Below are 19,404 nucleotides of genomic sequence, written 5' to 3'. Positions count from 1 at the left end.
GAGACTCCAACAAGAGACTGGTTGCAGACAAAAGGGAGATACAGGATTCTTCCCACTCCTCCCCCCCAAAAAAAAATATCAAAAGACTCTTTTTTTTTCTTCTTCTTCTTCTTCTTTTCTTTTTTTTGCTTGTTTTTTGTTTTTTGTTACCTTATATATATATATATATATATATGTATATAAATTTTTTCCCTTCTAAAACTTTTATTAATCTTTAACTTTTGCCTCTTCTGAAAAAATAATTGTTTTCCAGTAACTTTTTTTTCTCATCTTATAATTTTTATTTCAGAATTACGTGAATGAGAGTTTTCCTTTCTTTTCTTGTCTTCTTTCTCTTTTTCTTTCTTTCTTAATTATCTTTTAGTTTTTTATCTAGCTCTACTGAACTTCTGATCTTTTCTTCTCCCTTAAAGCTTTTCACATCTCCTCTATGTCCCTCCCCTTCTCTGAACATATTCACATTCCTCTCTAAATAGACGGTCTTTTAATCTCTATAATAACATTAATTTTTACGTTTCTATTCTTTTTCTGGTCTCTCTTTATTCCCCTTTCCGTCTCTTCTTTTTCTCTCTCTCTCTACTTGCATCCTACCCAACCCATTTACTGCACTGTGATTAGGACATAGTTAACTCTCCCTGTGCCTCCCCACACCAATCTATTCCTATTTTTTACCCACATCTCTCACTAATCCTAATAATTTCTGGTTTTCCAAATTCTTTTCTGCAGTTCGAAGTCCTTTAACATATAGTCGTTTGATGTTGAATAGATGTATCTGTTGAACTAGATTGTATCTGTAGACTATTGACTGTACAAATGCAAACTTTGGTTGATGGTTGCCTTAAGATAGTGTTCTAGCACAAAACTGGTGCAATCGTCATCTCAAATGGGCCGAGTAAGCCAGAAAAACACAAGAAAAATGGCAAATTCGGGTATCTCAATTCCCAACCTTGATAATCAGGGATTAGAACAGATAAAGAATAATCCAGAGGAGAGTTGCCAAATAGCTCTACAAACACTAATAGCAAACATGATAAATGAGAAGTTTGACAATGTACAAAGGACTCTGTATGAGCGTGATAGGGAGAGAGAGGAGGCATCCCAGAAGTTTATACAGGAATATCATAAGCGTGAGGAAGCTTCTCAAAAACTGATACAGGATTTGCGTGAACAACTTGAGAATACTCAAAGAGAAAGGGAGGAATGGCGTGAGCAGGCAGAGAACACTCAAAGACAACTGCAGGAATCCCACAGAAGGGAGGAAACTAATCAAAGAGTAATTCACGAATTAAGAGACCAGGTAGAGAATACACAAAGATCACTAAAGACATTCATGGAAGCCATTAATAAAGAGCTGAAGGAAGTCAGGGAGACCACAAAGGGAATGCTGAATGGAACCCAACAGAAGAAATGGGAGTCCAAAGAAACCATAACCAATCAACTAAGTGATTTGAGAACAAACACTGAACACCAAATTAAGGAAGTAAAGAAATTCATACAAGACCTAAAACAGAGCTTCAACAAAGAACTTGAAGCCATCAAAGCTGACCAATTAGAAGGAAAAGAGATAAAAAACAAAGTAGAGAGTCTTGACAGCAGGTTAGACCATGCAGAAGATCGAATCTCAGGGATTGAAGACAGCCTAGATATTATAGAGAAAGAACATACAACCATCCAAGACAAGTCCAAGAAATATGATAGGTCTATCCAACACCTGGAGGACACCATCAGAAGGCCCAATCTAAGGATAATGGGTGTAGAAGAGCACCTAGAAACAGAAGTTAATGGTCTAGGAAATTTGTTTAACAGGATCCTAGCAGAGAACTTCCCAAACATACAAAAAGATAGGCCTATTCAGATACAAGAAGCTTTTAGAACCCCAAATAGACCAGACCAGAATAGGACATCCCAATGTCACATTATAATCCACACAGGATCAACCCAGACCAAGGAAAAGATCCTTAAAGCTGTCAAGGAGAAAAGGTTAATCACCTATAAAGGGAAACTAATTAGAATTACCTCAGATTTCTCAGCAGAGACAATCAAAGCAAGAAGAGCCTGGAATGACGTATGCCATATCCTAAAAACAAACAACTATCAACCAAGAATACTGTACCCAGCTAAACTCTCCTTCATAACTGAAGGCCAAATAAAAACCTTCCATAGCAAAGAAAAATTGAAACAATACATCTCCACCAAACCAGCCCTGCAAAAGATTCTTAAAGATGTCCTACACATAGAAAACCAACAAGAACGCAACAAAGGCCAAGAAACTGCACCCAAACTGAGAATCCAAGTACCTTAGGAAGAACCCAGTTGTCCCAGCCCCCAAGAAGGTGGATAACATGGCAGGAACTCCCAAATACCTCTCAGTCCTATCTCTTAACGTTAACGGACTGAACTCTCCAATTAAGCGACATAGACTGTCTAGTTGGATTAAAAAACAAGACCCTTCTATCTGCTGCCTACAGGAGTCACATCTTGCCAGTAAAAACAAACATATTTTCAAGGTTAAAGGCTGGAACAAAATCTACCAAGCAAACGGCCCTCATAAACAGGCGGGAGTTGCAATCCTAATATCAGATAAAATAGACTTCAAATTAAAATTCGTGAGAAGAGATAAAGAAGGTCGCTACATACTCATTAAAGGATCTCTCCTTCAGGAGGATATTACAATTCTAAATATCTATTCGCCAAACAATGGAGCACCCAAATTTATCAAAGAAACACTACTTTCCTTCAAATCCCAGATAGATCCAAAGACATTAATCGTTGGGGATTTTAACACACCACTCTCCCCACTAGATAGATCAACTCGGCAAAAACTCAACAGACAAACCGCAGATCTAAACAGCTGCATAGATCAACTAGACTTAACAGACATTTACCGAACATTTCACCCAGCAGCATCAGAATACACGTTCTTCTCAGCAGCACATGGAACGTTTTCTAAATTAGACCACATTTTAGGCCACAAAGCAAACTTGTCTAAATTCAGAAACATTGAAGTTATACCTTGCATTATCTCTGACCACAAGGGAATAAAATTAGAATTCAACACCAAAAGCCACCAAAGAAAGTCCGGTATCACATGGAGGCTGAACAACACACTGCTGAATCATGAGTGGGTCATGGAAGAGATTAGAATGGAAATTCAAATGTTCATGCTATTCAACAAAAATGAACACACAAATTACCAGCTCCTCTGGGACACAGCAAAGGCAGTACTCAGAGGAAAGTTTATAGCTCTGAGCTCCTACATCAACAAATTGGAGAGATTGGAAACTAACAATTTAATGACACATCTAAACCTCCTTGAAAAAGAGCATCAAGATAAACCCCAATCCAGTAGACGGAAAGAAATAATCAAAATTAAATCAGAATTAAATGAATTAGAATCCAAAAAAACTATAGAAAGAATCAACAAAACAAAGAGTTGGTTCTTCGAAAAACTTAACAAAATTGACAGACCCTTAGCAAACCTTATCAGAAAAAGGAGAGAACACACCCAAATTAATAAACTCAGAGATGAGAATGGAAACATCACCACGGAAACAACCAAGATTCAGAACATTATAAGGGAATACTTCTCAAAACTTTATGCTAATAAGTTTGAGAACTTGACAGAAATGGACCTTTTCCTAGCAAATATTGACATGCCAAAACTAAACCAAGATGAGTTAAACCAGCTTAACAGGCCCATATCAAGCATTGAAATAGAAACAGCAATAAGAGACCTCCCAGCTAAGAAAAGTCGAGGACCAGATGGTTTTACAGCGGAATTTTACAAGGCCTTCAAAGCAGAGCTCACACCAATACTCCTCCAACTCTTCAATGAAATTGAAAGAGAAAGCTCACTACCGAACACATTCTATGAAGCCATCATAACTCTCATCCCAAAACCAGGCAGGGACTCATCAAAGAAAGAAAACTATAGACCCATTTCTTTGATGAACATTGATGCAAACTTCTCAACAAAATTTTGGCCAATCGACTTCAACAATTCATCCAAATAATCACACACCATGATCAAACAGGATTCAATTCAGGGATGCAAAGCTGGTTCAATATACGCAAATCAATTAATATTATTCATCACATCAACAGGAGCAAGAATAAGAACCACATGGTTATCTCAATAGATGCAGAAAAAGCATTTGACAAGATCCATCACCCCTTTATGATGAAGGTTCTGGAAAAATTAGGAATCCATGGAACATTCCTCAATACAATAAAGGCTGTATATGACAAACCTACAGCCAGCATTATACTCAATGGTGAAAAACTAAAGCCATTTCCTGTTAACTCAGGAACAAGACAAGGATGCCCACTCTCTCCACTTCTCTTCAATCTAGTATTAGAATGCCTAGCTACAGCAATAAGACAAGATGCAGACATAAAGGGGATCCAAATAGGGAAAGAAGAAATAAAACTTTCCCTCTTTGCAGATGACATGATCTTCTATTTAAAGAATCCCATAGACTCCACTCCCAAATTACTCAAGCTGATTCAAAACTTTGGCAAAGTAGCAGGATATAAAATTAACCCCCAAAAATCAATGGCTTTTCTATATGCCAACAATGAGAAAAGTGTGGCTGAAATTAGGAAAGCAACTCCATTTGTAATAGCCCCACAAAAAATAAAATACCTAGGAATTAACTTAACCAAAGAAGTGAAGGACCTCTATGATGAAAACTTTAAAATCTTGAAAAAGGAAATCAACACAGAACTTAAAAAATGGCAAAACCTCCCATGCTCCTGGATTGGCAAGATTAACATCGTGAAAATGGCAATACTTCCCAAGGCTATCTACAAATTCAACGCCATACCTATCAAAATTCCACCCTCATTCTTCAAGGAAATAGAGGAGGCAATCCAAAAATTCATATGGAACAATAAAAGACCCCGAATAGCAAAAACGCTCCTCAACGGAAAGAACACTGCTGGAGGAATATCAATACCAAATTTCAAACTCTACTATAAAGCCATAGTAATCAAAACAGCTTGGTATTGGCATAAGAACAGACCTCAGGACCAATGGAATAGAATTGACAACCCAGAAATGAACCTACAGACCTATAGCCATCTAATCTTCGATAAGGAAGCTAAAACAATAGAATGGAAGAAAGACAGCCTCTTCAGTAAATGGTGCTGGCAAAATTGGTTAACTACATGTAGAAAACTAAAGCTAGATCCTTATATATCACCCTGCACCAGAATCAACTCCAAATGGATCAAAGACCTTGAACTCAAAGCAGACACTCTGAAAACATTACAGGATGGAATAGGAGAAACCCTAGGTCTCCTTGGCTCAGGTCGAAATTTTCTGAATAGAGACCCGGAAGCACAACAAATCAAAGAAAGGTTGGACAAATGGGATTACATAAGATTGCAGAGCTTCTGCAGGGCAAATGACATAGCTAGCAAGATCAATAGAAAGCCCACCGATTGGGAGAAGATCTTTACTAGCCATACAACGGACAAGGGTCTCATATCTAAAATATACTTGGAACTCAAAAAATTAAACCACCCAACAACAAATCCTCAAAGAAACAACTGCCCAATAAATAAGTGGGCGAAAGACTTAAAGAGAAGCTTCTCTGAAGAAGAAAAAAGGATGGCCAATAGACACATGAAGAAATGTTCAACATCCCTAGCCATGAAAGAAATGCAAATCAAAACAACATTGAGATATCACCTCACTCCAGTTAGAACAGCAAAAATCAAGAACTCTAACAACAACAGATGCTAGAGGGGATGTGGACAGAAAGGAACCTTACTTCATTGTTGGTGGGAATGTAAACTTGTTCAACCACTTTGGAAAGCAGTATGGAGGTTCCTCAAAAGACTTCACATAGATCTCCCCTATGATCCAGCAATCCCACTTTGGGGCATTTACCCAAATGTTTACAAACAAGACCACACTAAAGCTACCAGCACAACTATGTTTATTGCAGCATTATTTACCATAGCTAAGATATGGAACCAACCCAGATGCCCCTCAGTAGATGAATGGATCAAGAAAATGTGATTTATATACACAATGGAATTCTATGCCTCCATCAGAAAGAATGACATTTCCCCATTTGTTAGGAAATGGAAAGGTTTGGAAATATTATATTAAGTGAAGTAAGCCAGGCCCAAAGAAGCATAGGTCCCATGGTTTCCCTTATTTGCAATATCTAGTATAGGTATGAGTCAAGCGGAAAAGGCCAGATAATGTGATGTTAGGAAAATGAACCCTTAAATATGTATTTTAATGTTTTCGTTTCTTTCATGCATGTGTTTCTAATGCATTTATAAGATTATTTCTTTGTTGCTTTGTATGTCCCTCCCCCACAGTGTAACCCCCGCTTTCACTATATTTGATGTCAGTATAACATGTGGAGGATATGGGGACAAACAAGTCGTTTAAGGATTCAGGTGGACCTGTTGCAACAATGAGAAGTACAAAATGTCATGTCAAAACCAGCTTTACAATTTCGGTGTGTGGGGGGGGTATAATTCGGTGGGGGGAGGGGGGTAAAATTGGGTGGGGGGAGGGGAGAGGCGGGGAAGGGAAGTGAAGGGTAAACAAAGGAGGAGGCTGCAATGCTTGGTAAGAAATGTATGCATTATCCTGCCCATGTAATTGTAGCCCCTCTGTACAGTATGTTCTCAAATAAAATAAAATACAATTTAAAAAATAAAAATAAATAAAAAAAAAAAGAAATTAAATTCCAGAGTAATACTCTGTCAAATTTTGAATCTATATTCTCCAAATACAGATTCCTAAGTTAAGCTAGAGTTCATAAGGGAAATAAGATTGAAGACTTGGCATGTTCCCAATGCATTGATTTTCCCGAGGTATTTTTCTCTTTCAGAGGAATGTGTGGATCCTGAGAGGTTACTGCAGTGTCCCTATGTTAAAAATCACAAAATCAGATTATGCAGGTTCCCATACAATCTTGTGAAATGTAGAAAGGCAATGTTTCATTGGAACATGTTGACATTATGTAATTACTTTAGTTCGTAGATCAATTTGCATATTGTTTTTAAGATAAATTGTGGGAAATGTACGTGAAAGATATGAAAGATTGTGGGCACAAATGTAATAGTTTTTTGTATTTCTTTTGAAATCTCTTCAGCATGTAATGGAAAGTAAGACAATCGAAGCCCAGCTCGTGTATTTCTGGAGATGTATATCTCAATCTCTATTCAAAACAGAACAAAGGCAAGATGTGTGCAATTATGTCAATCTGTGTGTGCCATATTTCAAAAAACATAGAGGTGGGAATGTATGCATTATCCTGCCCAAGTAATTGTCGCCCTTCTGTACAGTATATTCTCAAATAAAATAAAATTATATTAAAAAAAACATAGAGGTGGGTTCCTTTTCCTCCCCGGTGCCTAACGGCCGAAATGTAAATTAATTTTATAATTAAACATTATTTTGTTACAACAGCGACTGTATTATCATATGGCCTAGAATTCAGTTTGGATAATTAGTTATGATGCCATGGTTATAAACTGTTAACATGGGAGATGCAATGTGTCTCTTTTCTTTATTTAGGGTATTGATTAAAAACTTGCTTTTAGTTTCATCCAAATTTCACCAAATTTGAAGGTTCACAGAACTGTGGGTATAAAATTATGTTTTTCTTTTTGTAACACTGTTATAATAGATTCCAGAACAATTGGGGCAATGTCATTCTTTCTGATGCAGGCATAGAATTCCACTGAGTATAAATCCATATTCTTCATCCATTAATTTACGGAGGGGCATCTGTGTTGCTTCCATATCTTAGCTAGGATAAATAATGCTGCAATAAATCTAGCTGTGCTGGTAGCTTTAGTGTGGTCTTGTTTGTTATCATTTGGGAAAATGCCCCAAAATGGGATTGCTGGGTCAAAGGAGAGCTGTATGTGGAGTCTTTTCATGAAACACCATGCTACTTTCCAAAGTGGTTGAACAAGTTCACACTCCCAATGACAATACAGTAGGATTCCCTTCTGGCAACATGTCCTCCTGCATCTGATGTTATGAGAGTTCTTGAGTATAGCCATTCTATCTGGGGTGAGGTGGAATGTCAATGTTCTTTTGATTTGCATTTATTTTATGGCTAGATATGTTGAGCATTTCTTCCATCTTTTCTCTCCACAGAGGTTTCTCTTTAATCTTTAGCTGACTTAATTATTGGTCAGTTGTTTTTTGAGTATTTCTTTCTGGGGGATTTAAATTTTTGAGTTCAATGTATATTTTAGATATGAGACCCTTGTCAGTTGTATGGCTAGTGAAGACCTTGTCCTAATCTGTGGGCTTTCTATTGATGTTGCTAGGTATGTCCTTTCCCATGCAGAAGCTCTGCAGCTTCATACAATCCTATTTTCCAAAATTTTTGATTGTGTTTCTGAATCTCTATTACTCAAATTTTGGCCTGTGCCAAGGAGACCCATGGTTTCTCCTATTCCATCCTGTATGGTGTCAGGGTGTCTGTTTTAACTCAAAGGACTTTAATCTATTTGGAGTTGATTCTGTTGCAGGTTGATACATGAGGATATAGCTTTAGTTTTTACAGGTGTTGAATCAGTTTTGTCAGCACCACTTACTGAAAAGGCAAACATTCTTCCATTCTATTATTAACCTCTTTTATGCAAGTTTATGTAGGTATAGGACTGTGGGTTGATTTCTAGGTTTTCAATTCTATTCCGTTTGTCCTGTGGTCTCTTGTGCCAGTAGCAACCTGTTTTAATTACTACGTTTTTGTAGTAGAGTTGGAAATTTGCTATTGATATTCCTCCAGGACAATTCTTTCTCTTGAGGATTGTTTTTGCCATTTGGGATCTTTTGTTGTTCCATGTGAATTTTTTGATTGTTTCTTCCATTTCCTTGAAAAATGAGTTTGGAATATTGATATCCATCTTATTGAATTTCTAGATCGCTTTGGAAAGTATTGCGATTTTCAGGATTTGATCCTTCCAATCCAGGAACATGGGCGTTTTTTCCAATTTCTAAGTTCTGTTTAGATTTCCCTTTTCAGATTGTTAAAGATATAATCATAGAGGTCTTTCACTTCTTTGGTTAAGTTAATTCTTAGGTATTTTAATTTTTGTGGAGCTATTAGCAATGGAGTTGCTTTCCTGATTTCAGGCACACCTTTCTCATTATTGGTATTCATAAAAGCCATTTAATTTTAAGTGTGAATATTATACGCTGCGACTTTGCCAAAGTTTCTAATGAGCTCGAGTCATTTGTGAGTGGAGTCCATGGGAATTTGTAAATACAAGATCATGTCCTCTGCAAAGAGGGAGCTTTTTTACTTCATTTTATGGTATTTGTATCCCCTTTATGTTTCCATCTTGTCTTCGTGTTGTTGTTGAGCATTGTAGTGCTAAATTGAAGAGAACTGGAGAGAGTGGACATCCTTTTCTGCTTCCTGAGTTAGACGGAATGGCTTTAAATTTTCATCATTGTGTAAAATGCTGGCTGTAGGTTTGTCTTTATTGTATTGAAGAATGTTCCATGGATTCCTATTTTTTTCTAGAGCCTTCATCATAAAGGAGTGTTGGATCTTATCATTGGCTTTTCTGCATCTATTGAAGTAACCATGTGGTACATATCCTTGCTCTTGTTGATGTGGTGAATTATAGCAATTGATTTGTGTATATTGAACTAATTAATTTGTGTATATTTGCATCCCTGAAATGCACCCAGTTTGATGTTGATGTATGATTTTTTTTGTATGAATTGTTGAATTTGATTGACCAAAATATTGTTGAGTAGTTTTAGTTCGATGTTTTTGAAAGTAATGGGTCCTTAATTTCCTTTCTTTAATGAAACCAGGCCACATTTTGGGATTGAGGCTTATGATGGCTTCATACAAAGAACATAGAAATCAAATTTTCCTTCAATTTCATTGAAGATTTCGAGGAGTACTGGTTTAATTCTGCTTTGAAGGCCTTGTAGATTTCCATTGAAAATCCATTCTGCCCTGGGCTTTTCTTAGTTGAGTGGACTGTTATTGCTGTTTCTATTTAGATTCTTGTTATGGGTCTGTCAAGTTGGTTTAACTAACTTTGGTTTAGTTTTGGCATGTCGAAATTTGATAGGAAATAGTCCAATTCTATAGTCCATACCTTCCAGATACCAAAAGTTATTAGCATAACGTTTTGAGATGTATTCCCTTATAATGTTCTCAATCCTGGTTCTTCCTGTTGTAATGTTTCCATTTTCCCCTCTGTTTACTTGGTGTGGTCTCTTCTTTTTCTGATAAGATTTACTAAGACTGTCAATTCTTTAAATTTTTTCAAAGAAACAACCCTGTATATTTTATTCTTTCTATTTTTTAAAAAAATTCTAATTCATTTAATTCTGATTTAATTTGAATGACTTCTTACCATATACGGATTGGGTTTATCTTGCCACTTCTTTTCAGTTAGGTTCAGATGTCTCCATTAATATTGGTTTCAGGTTTCTTCAGTTGTTCTGGATGGAACTCAGAGCTGTAAACTTGCCTCTGAGTACTGCTTTTACTGTGTGTCAGAGGAGCTTGGAATTTGTATGATCATTTTTGTTGAATATCATGAGTAATGGTAAATCTTTTCTAATCTCTTCCATGACCCACTTGTGAGAGAGGAGTGTGTTGTTTAGCCTCCATGTGTTCTAGGGTTTTCTTTGGTGGCTTTTGATATTGAGTTCTAATTTTATCCCCTTGTGGCCTAAGGGAATGCAGGGTGTAATTTTTACCTCTTCTCAATTTTAAATTGTAGTCTATTTTATCTGACATTAGTATTGCAACTTCTGCCTGTTGATGTGGGCTCTGTGCTTGGTAAATTTTAATCCAGCCTCTCCCTTCCAAATATGTTTATCCTTATGGGCAATGTGTTATTTATTCTTGGAGGCAGCAGATAGTATGATCTTGCTTTTTCATCGATCTAGACAGTCTATGTTGCTTAATTGGAAAGTTAAGTACATTAATATTAAGAGTTAGGACTGAGAGATGTAAATGTACTCATTATCTTGCCCAGGTAATAGTAAGACCTCTGAACAATATTTTCACAACAAAAGATAAAATAAAATAAAAATAAAAAAATAAAAATGATAGATAAAGAGTACTTTGAATTTTGGGGTTGGGGGGCTGGGAATCATGTATGTCGCCTGTGTCTGTAACCAGTCTCTTCATAGAGTCTCTAGTCTGAATATGATGTTTGCTTTTCTGTTGCTTGTTTGCTTCCTTAAGTCATTTTGTTTGATTAGGCAGAAAAATGCTCTGAATGTTGATGGAATGTATTGCTTTCCTCCCAGGATAGTTGAATGGCGGGGAGATTGGCGTGAGTATCTCAAATGAGTGAGATGCCTGTTTCCACTAGCTTGTAGTTTATGTGACAAGGCTACGTTCTGAGTAGTGTTAAGACCTTTGACCAATGATAGCTTTTCCGTGAGGAACTAGCTCCTAAAAAATTCACAGAGCCCAACCTGGAGCCATTCTCAGTGTTTAGGTTTACTGAGTTTCAATTCTGTGTCTAGGATGCTATGGGGAGGCGCATAATCTGACTCTGTTTACCCAGTGAAAAAGGTCACTTTTCATGGGATGGAGCTTCTCTGCCTGGGCAGGGTGACTTTCCCCTGGGTGCAGCTGAGCCTGGCAGTTCAGGTCAGGTACCTGTACCCTGTTAAATGGCTCTTTGTTTAAAGTTCTTCCAAAGCGTAGAGCTAGCTGCTCAGCCAGGCCTTTGTCAGTGTCAGAGATGGAGAGCTCTGGTGGTGAGGAGGGGAAGTCTTTCCACAGCTGCTCTCTGAAAATGAATGACATGTCATGGTTCTACTTATACCATATTCTTGGTTTCTGGGCCATCACTGGTTTGTGATCCTTAGGATGAAGCTTTCTGCTCCCTGTCAGTTCTGACTGATTGTGAGAAGGGTCTGTCACCTATGTCTCAGACTCTGTCTGTTAGTATGTTGGCCATGGCCACAACATCCACCACAACCTCTGCACCCACACCTACCAGCAAGTGCTCAGATGTGTCTCCTTGATGGATTTCCCTCTCTGGCCAAAATCTCGATACTGTGATGGCTCACTTAGTGCAATTCTCTAGCCCAGAAAATTTCTCTGGAACACTAAAACCTTTCTCATCGAGACATTTTCCTCCAGCTTCTCTTCTGTGATCATCCTCAGCTCTTCCAAAAATAGGGGTTATTCCGTGGGGGAGGAATATACAATGGAACAAAAACATCATGTGGTACTTTTGAAGCAATATGTTTGAACTGTAGCAAGAAAGAAAAATACACTTCTGTCCTTATCTTTGGATTCCTTTTAATTAATATGTACTGCTTGTCTCAGACATATACTAGTTATTGCAAATAAGGAAACCATGGGACCTATGTTTCTTTGGGCCTGGCTTACTTCACTTGATATAAATTTTCCCTGTCTTCCGATTTGCTAACAAAATTGCCAATACCATACATTGTGATGGAGAAATCAAGCACTTTTGCCTCCTCCTTTGTTTCACCCTACCATCCCCTCCCTCCAACCTCCTCAACTACACTCCCAACTTCCCGTCACCCGTCCTGAAAATGTAACGTACATTTTTTATGGTCCCATGTACATCACTTTTGAACATTTCTGCTTATCCTTAAAACACACTACGTATTCTAATTAAGGGAAACATTGGACCTATGTTTCTTTGGGCCTGACATGGTTCAATTAACATATTTTTTCTGAATTTTACCATTTACTAACAAATGGAGCAATATCATTCTTTCTGATGGAGGCATGGAATTTAATTTTACATATAATTACCATATTTTCTTAATCCATTCGTCTACTGAGGGACTTCTGAGTTGATCCCATATCTTAGTTATGGTAAACAATTGTGGTAGATTTACCATTGTCTTGTATATGATCATTCGTGTTAATGCACAAAAGTGGGATTGCTGGATCTTAGAGGAGCTCTACATGTATTCTTTTGAGGAAAATCTGTACTGCTTTGTGAAACAGGTTGACCCATTCAACAATTATATATACAAGAAGCTATGTTGAAAATGAGCTTTACAACCTTAGCTATGAGTTCAGGAAAGGGCAGGAGGAGTTGGGATGATAGGGAAGGAAGGGATCATAGGGGAAAACAAAGGAGGCAGTAACAATGATATATAGGAACTGTACTTATTCATAAATTGTAACTCTTCTTGTATGGTCAAAACTCTTGTAGTTGATGTAGGTAAGCCTTAAAACAAAATAGAAATTAAATCAATTTAGGCCATTTTCACCTACTCAGATGGTTGTTTTCTGTTTATTTGTAGATAACATCAAGTGTAACGGGAAACAAGACAAGTGTTCTAAAAATACGTGGCCATATGTTTCCTCTGAGGAAGACTGGGATAAAGGTACAAAGCTTGTTGATTTGGGGGCTGGGAAGGAGGCTCAGTGGTAGAGGGCTTACCTTGCATGCATGAGGCTCTGAGTTCAATTCTTCAGCACCATATAAGCAGAAAACAAAAGCTGGAAGTGGTGCGATAGTTCAAATGATAGATTGCTATCCTTGAGCTGAAGAGCTGAGGTAGAGCGCCCAGGCCTATAGTTCAGGCCCCACTTACGGATTCCTCCCCACCCCCCAAAAAAGCTTGTAGATTTTTCTGCATTTTCCATTACTGAATTACACCTTACCTTATGATATTGTATGATTTCTTCCTTTAGGAGTGAAATTAAAATTTATGTTCAACTTGGATTTTTTTGTCTGCTAATATCAATAACATATATGATCATATGCAGTCATAAATGATTCAAAACCTTGTCAAACATTTACATGATTTGTTTTTGCACCTGGATTAGACTCATTCTTTTCCATGTTTATTATCCAGGTAAATTTTTCTCATAAGGCTCTTAAGGCCGTTGAGCTTGTATATATGCTATAATGTTAGAGCCCATCTAATCTAGCACCTCAATCGAGTATGTATTTCTATCTTTGGCAGAATCCTTGGAAGATCTTAGCCCAAGTTTTGTTTGGGGGACAATCAAACCCTCTGGCGACAACAGGTAAAGAAAATGCTGTTTTTTAGTGACACACTATTGTCTGTCGAAATTCAAAGTGAAGAAATAGGATAAATGAATAACGAACTATATACCCAAGTATTTTGCTCAGTACAAATAAAGTTTGTATTGCTCTTTGACTGGTGATCCTGTGATTGGTGGCAAATTCAAGGATAGTTTCACTAGATGCAAGAAAAAAATCACCCAACTTACATCATATCTGAATTACTTTATATGAATGTTCTTCTCATTCTCTTATAATCAATTTAAATCAGTAAAGCCATAGATAACCGTATTATGTTGGACCATTACTTTTTGTCCTTGTTTCCTGGTTTCAAGATTCACTCATCACATCAATTATGATAGTGTGAATGGCAGTATCTTCACCTGTTAATTGATCAATGTACGCACTGATTGGTGGGTTACCCTGTCTTCCTACTAAAATTGATTAATGAATATTTTAGGATTGACTAGAGGATTTAAATTTACTCCATGAATTAGTATAACATATTTGAGATTCTTGAGAAGATTTACAATTTGCACTTTGCAAAGATACATTTTAATAAAATGAGTTCAGAGCTATTTTTTATGCAATAATTTGTACATGGATTTCAAATTTCTCATTCCTGAAAAAAGTTTGAATATATTGGATATGTTTTAGATTGGAAATTCGAAATTAAATGTGTAATTTCATAGGTTTTGCTTTCTTAGTACTTATGAGATGATTTAAAGAATTGTAATTGCTAGCATAAACGTCCTTCTAGATTCACAAAATAGATAGTACATTTTTTGTACGGAATGTGAAAACATTTTCTCTCTGATATTGTAAAGTGGAAAATACAAGAAAAATTGAACAGTAATGGTTTTGCTTGGAATGTTTCATAAGCATTTATTTAACTTGGAATCATGTAATTTGTCTTCCTGCCAAATATGTGACCTCATGCTTTTTATAAATGAGGTAATAAATTCAAATTGTATTATTATTGTCAAGTATTTTCTGCTGTTCAGTACATAAAAAACAAGCCTAATCAACATTAGACCTAGGTGAATTTATGTGCCCCTGTCATCACAAGTGGGCCTCATATATTTTTCTCTCAAAAGGCAGGAAGCACACTAAGAACTTATATTCAAACGTCTGTTCTATATCAAATGTATTACAATATTATGTGAAGGATGAATGGGCAGTTTATATAATGAAAAATTGCTGTGGAAATGTAATGAGAAAGGATAAATTCACGTTTGCATCTGGTGACAATTTTCTAATTCAGGAAGATTATGGAAATGACTTAAACTCTTCATGTTTACAAACTGAACAGATCAATTTAGTAATTGAACAACAGGATACATTTATTCTTGTTGTTAGGGAGTTTGTCATCTGCTGTAATGCAGGGGAAAAAGATTATGTCATGTGAAATTAATTTGGGGTAGAAAACCACACTTGAGACCAAGCAGGTGAAAATGTTGTTAATTCTAGCATCTCATGCATTTGAAATATAATGTTCTAATTACAACTTAATAAAGACAAGAATTTTTTTCAGATTCATTTCTGGAAATCATCTCCTCAAAATCAAATAGTATAGAGAATCTTATCCTAAAGGAAAACCATGGTTACTCATAGACCTGCAGTGTGCACGATTGTTTGGAACATACAAACTCAAAAATCATTTGCACATTTTGGATAACAAAAAAAAAGAAAAGCCTGGTACAGGTCGATGAAGAAACTTAGAACGATGAAATCTGAGAATGAGTTTTCAAAGTAGCCTAACAGGAATAGTTTTCCCACTCTCATCACAAATTAACCATCTCAAAAATGGATGTGGCACTTTAGATCAAGGGGTAGAACCTTAGAGTGGTGAAGAAATCAGGGACTCTGACCAAGCCCAAAGTTTTAGGCCAGCGAACAACAAGAAGATTAACCAAAGACAGGAACGTAATGACATATTCATCAACAATGCCACATACTAACTAGTTTTTCCGAAATCTCTGATTTTTTTCCTTCTACATAAGTGCCACTTATCCTTCAGGCATAGAATTCTCAGAACCATATATATTTTAGTAAGCAATGTTAAGGTAGAAATGTTACCCTTAGTCAATGGCAATTTTCTATGTTCATTTCAAAGTCCAATATTTCAGTATTCATACTGAGAGGTGACATGCATGTCGTTTTTAAAGGTCAATTATTTTTAAAAACTGCTGAATATATTTACGTGATACCACTTCACAATGTGATTGTGACTTCACAATAGCATTTGTTTTGTCCGCATATAAGAATGGAAAAGCTGATTATATGTTTGAGCCACGGATTATTTCTTGTAATTGTATCTGTGGGTACTTGCATGGTATCCCTTCATATTTTACTTGCATTCCCTAAAACATGTATCCTTTGGTAGATTACATCTCATGAAACAATCACTCTTTGTGAATGCATATATTCAAAATTATTGAAATGGAGATCAATTTTTCATGTTATTTACATTCATTGCAATAACATTTTATAGTAAAAACACTATGGATTTTGTTTTCTATACAATCACATGAATTATTTCTTCCTTTTTTCCTGGATCCATGATACATCCATGAATATTTAAAAAGAGAACCATTTCAGAAACTGTGCGGAGACCTGGGTGAGCCTGAATTGGTGGTCTTAGAAAAATTTTGATGAACTGGACAATAATCACTCAAGTAATACAATAATTAGCATCACACTTCAAATGTTCAATGAAGTTCCATGTGTAATTTGTGAGGTTTGTTTACAATGATCAAATTTCTGTAGAAATGGAAGTGGAAGCAACCATAAAAATGTTTGAAAATAACTGGGGATGTGCTCTCACTAGTTTTTGAGTATTTCTCCAACTACTATTGAAGTTATTGTTCATATGGAGAATACAGGAATATACATTCAAGTATTTTCCATTGAATGTAAAATAATAATTTTTCTTTATTTCTTTGCAGGAGTCATTCTATGAGTAAACCATGAGTTCAACCCATTTCTCATTGTACCATCTACATCTTACATTTATTACTATATTCTGATCCTCACTCAACCAAATGAATTAATTTTGATTTCTACTACCTAGTCACTCCCTGTTGCCCCTTACCTTGAATCCAGTAGTAAACCCTGGTGTTTATGTCCTATTTGGAATTCACCAAGTCTCTCTCCCCATAGACATGGTAAGGTTCGAATATAGAAACTTCAATAATCAAATCGAAATCTAATTTGTTTCCCAATGGAGAATAAATCATACTTCATTTTTCACTGTCGTTGTTGGCCTGTGAAAATCATCTTCCATTTCATACATTGTTATAATTGCAGAGCCTAATACATAACAAAACTCTAATGACATTAGACCTCTTACAAAAATCTTACACCAATTATATATTGCATACAGAATGATCATTAAAATTTCAATGGGATTTTTCAACCAACATTCTGAAGTATATTCCTTACTGTACAATCTTCTCGACCATCTCAATCATTTCCACATGTAAACTCATCTAAAGAAGGATTCTGGGAGTTCCTCCTAAAAACTGTGTCAGAAAAAAACAGATTCATGGATGTGTACACAAACTACTATTCCAATCATATTTTTTTGAGGGGCCAAATTGCAACTTGTGAAGATGCCATGATTTTGTGCTAGAAGTGTGACATTTTGAGTGCGAGAGGGTGTGCATATTTTGGCAATTTCCCAATGTATTTCCTAAGTGTTCCAAGAAGAGTGGACTGTATCTCTCGAGTGTAACACAATATTATGGAAACATATTTGATGGCTATCTTCATATTCAACTTGTGTGGGATTTGCTCCACATATATAAGGCCCTACATATTTGTACTGAACTTGGCAGTGTGGTCCAAAACCTTTCTGATGCAAACTGGAATAGTTTTTGAAACATACTTTAGGAAAACTTATTGGTAGGACTCCTGTGAAATAAATAGAGTTGAATCTTTTGGGTACAGATGCAGAATTTAAAGATGTGTGAATGTTGCTCATATTAATCATGGTGTTGAAAAGGGAGCATTTCTGATTTTGGCCATCATTTCCAACTAGTGTATAATTTTAAAGGTTTCTTGGTTTTCCTTCAGATATTGTGAGCAGGAATGCATTAAACACTAAATTGTGAAGGATAGTTTGGAACGTGTATACTCATGGAAACCTGGGCCTTTTCTAGTCTGGTAGGGATATGAAGAGGACAGGGTTATCTACACATGTCTGTGTATAGACTGCAACCCAATCTACATACGTATCCATTTGTAAACATATGACAACTAAAATCAATATATGTACCAATACGCTACTTTTTCATTAAACTTATTGTCAATGTGATGTACAGAGGGATTATAATAATGAAGGTAAGGCAGTGAATATTTTTCTTGTGATATGATATCCTATTCCTCATTTTTCTTACCGTTTATTCAGCTTAAAATCGCTCTTGGATGTAACTGATGTAAAGGTAATTTTCTACATGTTTCCTTGTAAAGAATTTTATGGCAGTGAGTCCCCCATTGTCCTCTACGAAAAAGTTTTGATTCCTCTTCTTTGCCCTATTCAAATTAAAGTTTCTACAATCCACCGGTTACCAATCTCAAACATAGTGACAAGGAATGAGAAATCCTGTGAAAACTAAAGGAAATAAAGCAAGAAAAAGAAATAGTGGGTTTTTTTTAAAAAAAAAAAAAACACCATCAAAGATAAAACTTATGTTTCTTGACGTTCGTTTTGCTCACCATGAACTTCTTGTTCCTATATATCTAGCAATTAAACATTTGCATTCCTATTCCAGGATGAAATTGGATATCCACCAATTAAGACAAAAAGAAAAAGTAGGGCACCTATGTTTTAAAAGTCACTGTTAAAGAAAAAATATATGACTTATTGGGTAAGTTTAAATAGAAGCAGGATAGACCCATTGAAAGGAAATAGCAATATTCAATAAATAGTCTTGTAATGCTCGTTAAATGCCTATATCAACGTTAGATTATACACCACCCTGTGTCATAACACTTTCCAAAGGAAACAGACCTCTAGGTTAAAGAAAATACTCAGAATGGAAACAATAGAGAAATACGAGGTCTCTTAGAACAGGTTGAAACTTTCCATTACAGATGCACAAATGCATCAAGCCAAAAAAAGGTTAGACAAAGTCTATAAATTGAACCTGGCAGCTTCTTTATACCACAGGACATAGCTATGTAGGAAAAAAGGAAGCTAAAAATACTGGGAGAAAAAGTTCACTAGCTAAGAAAGAGAAAAGTGTCTTAGCGCTGAAATATAATCAACATTCAACAATATTCAGCCCCAAAGAATCCTGAACTATAAGCCCGCTCTATGAAAGAAGTATATTTAAAGAGAGACTTCAATGATGGCTAATTGAGAATGGCCTAAGGACATATGAAGAAACGCTC

The sequence above is a fragment of the Dipodomys merriami genome, unplaced genomic scaffold (genome assembly GCF_024711535.1).
Source record: "Dipodomys merriami isolate MVZ:Mamm:240054 unplaced genomic scaffold, mDipMer1.0.p SCAF_18, whole genome shotgun sequence".
Lineage (NCBI taxonomy): Eukaryota > Metazoa > Chordata > Mammalia > Rodentia > Heteromyidae > Dipodomys > Dipodomys merriami.
This window is presented reverse-complemented; position numbering follows the sequence as displayed.